Source organism: Pagrus pagrus (assembly GCF_965226575.1).
Source record: "Pagrus pagrus genome assembly, chromosome: 11".
NCBI classification, from domain to species: domain Eukaryota; kingdom Metazoa; phylum Chordata; class Actinopteri; order Spariformes; family Sparidae; genus Pagrus; species Pagrus pagrus.
Genome location: NC_140195.1, coordinates 28,974,523 through 28,977,880, shown reverse-complemented (window position 1 = coordinate 28,977,880; position 3,358 = coordinate 28,974,523).

Genomic DNA, 3,358 nt, shown 5'->3' with positions numbered 1-3,358 from the left:
TACAAAAAAGGCGGTGGTACTGCCTCAATTATTTCAGAATCATTAACATCCAAGGAAATTTCACTACACCACTACACCACCTTTGAGTACCACGCCAGTGTTTTTAGCAGCCCTCCTATTTTAGGCCACCCAAGCATTCCACTGGTTTTATCAGCAAATTCTCTGACTTACTATCACTTGTGCACCCTACATACAACAGAATCATTTTACCTGGTGATTTTAACTTACACATTGATAACAAGTCGGACTCCATCTCAAATGATTTTTTAAACCTTCTTATCTGCTTGGATTTTAACCAACATGCTTCACAGCCCACTCACAACAGAGGACACACCCTGGACCTGGTCATAACACATGGCCTGTCCACCAATGTGTCCTCTGTTGTTGACTTGGCTGTGTCCGACCACTACTGCATCTTTTTTAATATCACTTGTTCTAGCCATGAGGAGGCCCCAGTGAGAACCGTGAGGAAACGCTATCCTACTTCTGAAGTGGCTGCAAATTTTATTGAGATCATACACAACTCCCCCGCTGTCACTGTACCTGCACCCTGTGGTTTTATTGTTGATAATTTTAACAGTAAACTGAAGTCAAGCCTTGACTCAGTAGCTCCACTAGTAACTAAAATAGTTAAACATAAACTCATACCCCCGTGGAGAAATGATGAGATAAAACAACTGAAAAGAAAATGCAGGAGTGCAGAAAGGAAATGGAGAAGCACTAAGTTGACAATCCATCTTGAAATACTCTGTGAACGACTCAAAATCTACAATAACACTGTCAAACAGGCAATAATATCCCACTTTTCAAAACTCATTACAGACCACAAAAACAACCCCAAAATTATTTTTTCCACTATTGACCTTTAAACCAACCCTGATTTTAAACAGTCCTCTAGCGTCCCAACAGTGTCTCTCTATGTGAGGACTTTGCAGACCACTTCAGAAGTAAGATCGATTTTATCAGATCCAATCTTTTATCCCAACAGAAGACAGTGTGTGACACTTCTGAACCATTCTTTTTACCTGAGGAAACACTGGAGTGTTTTGTCCTGGTTGATGCAGGGATGCTTGGTAGAGTTTTCTCCCAAGTTAACCCAACAACCTGCCTTTTAGATCCCATTCCCAAATCACTTTTTAAAACATTTTATGGATTTTTTGAGGATGAGTTGTTAAGCATTGTCAAATTACCCCTCCAGATTGGTGTCTTCCCTGCTCCCTTCAAAACAGCAGTGGTGAGGCCCTTTCTGAAGAAGAGTAACTTAGATCCCAACACTCTTAACAACTACCGACCTTTATCCAACTTACCTTTTTTAAGCAAAATTTTAGAAAAACTGTTTTTTATTCAACTCAATGAATTTTTAAATAGAAACAATATTTTAGAGAATGATCAGTCGGCTTTTAGGTTGAACCACAGCACCGAGACAGCCCTGTTGAAAATTGTTAATGACATCGGGTGTAACATGGACTCATAGAAACTTTCAATCCTGGTGCTACTGGATCTTAGCGCTGCCTTTGATACAGTAGATCACCACACCTTGATAAACAGACTCAAAAACCTGGTGAGCCTCTCTGGCACTGTTTTAAACTGGTTCAACTCCTACCTTAATGACCGACAATTTTTTGTAAGTATGGATGCATGTTCCTCAAAAACCTATGAAATAAACTGTGGGGTGCCCCAAGGCTCAATTTTAGGCCCAATACTTTTTAATCTATATGTCTTCTTCTGAGGGAGAGACTCGTGATGGAGCAGGCTGAGATGGTAATGATACCGCTGAGCCAGAGGAAGGTGCTGATGGCGGTATCAGTTGCCGCGGGGCAATTGAAGGAGCGAATTGTGCCGGGGGCAAGGGTTCTATCGAGGTGGTAGGCAATGTCAGCGCCGGTGCACATTGCCCCTCCCCAGCACCACAGTCAGCTGGAGGAAGAGGGGGTTCCCTTACCAAGAGGAAAAACACAATTAGGAGGGCCCACAATTATGAAAAACCAAACTATTTCATAACATGTGCCAACAAAATATAAATAATCAATAGATAAATTAAGTATTGAATTGAATTAATTATAAATCAATCACACAACAGAAATCAAAGAGTCTCTGGCCAGAGATATCAACTTATAATAATTAAATCGATCTTAACACAAATAACAGGGGAGCTCAAACATTTCTTGGGAAATTCCCTCCCCAGACGAAAATACCAGAAACTCCCAAAAATAAACCAATTAATTACTCCAAAGAAAACCACCCAAACTACTAAGAGATTACCAAAAGGAATTCAACCATTAAACAGAAGATAAACAAATAAACATCACCAAACCTCAGCAGACTGTCTTTAAAACACAAACACAAACACAAACACACACACACACACACACACACACACACACACAGCAGCACCACAGGTAGCAGCAGTATGTGGAGCCAGTAGCAGGAAGCAGGCTGATCGAAGGCGGCCGACCAAACCAAGCCGTCGGAGCAGCGACAGCAAAGCAGCGGCAGCAAAACAATGACAGCAAAGCGGCAGCAGCAACAGTACAGTGACAGTTCAGTGGCGAAGCAGCAGCAGTAGCGTAGCAGTGGCCCAGTAGCAGTGATTGCACAGCTGCGCTTACTTAGCTTAATTAGCGTTAGCAGCCATAACTCCGGTTATCTGTCCGGGTGTATTGTAGTCCCATCCAAAGAGGGAGAGGTGCGAAGAAAACATGCCCAGCAGGGGAAGACAGCCACCATGCAGCCCACAACCAGCCGACAATGCTCTAGTTGACAGCGGCGAACAACCGCAGATAATCGCCACAACCGCGGTGGAGACGCCGGATCTGTGCTCAGCTGCTATCGGCGAGTCCAACGACCCGGAAGTGGGCGGGCCGAAGAGGCAGGAAGCGAGAGGTCAGGAGGGAGGACACGGCCTACTTTTATCCCCTCTGTATGAGCCACTATTGGCCAATAAGCCAGAGGGGCGATGGTGCAGCAAAGCTAAGGGTGCAGTGATGCCTCATACCACTACAATCCATCCCCCCCATTTTCATCGTCGACCCAACGATGCGCTTAAAAGATCACCTCTCAGACCACGGTCTAAAGAAAGCAGACACAGCCCTTGACTGAACGGCTGAAGGCCTCTCCTGAGCCACCTCATTGGCAGGCCTGGGCAAGTGATGAAGGTTCGAATGTTGACCAGCTGTAGATCGGGTCGTCCGTCGCCAGACGGCTTCTTCTGAGGGAGAGACTCGTGATGGAGCAGGCTGAGATGGTAATGATACCGCTGAGCCAGAGGAAGGTGCTGATGGCGGTATCAGTTGCCGCGGGGCAATTGAAGGAGCGAATTGTGCCGGGGGCAAGGGTTCTATCGAGGTGGTAGGCAATG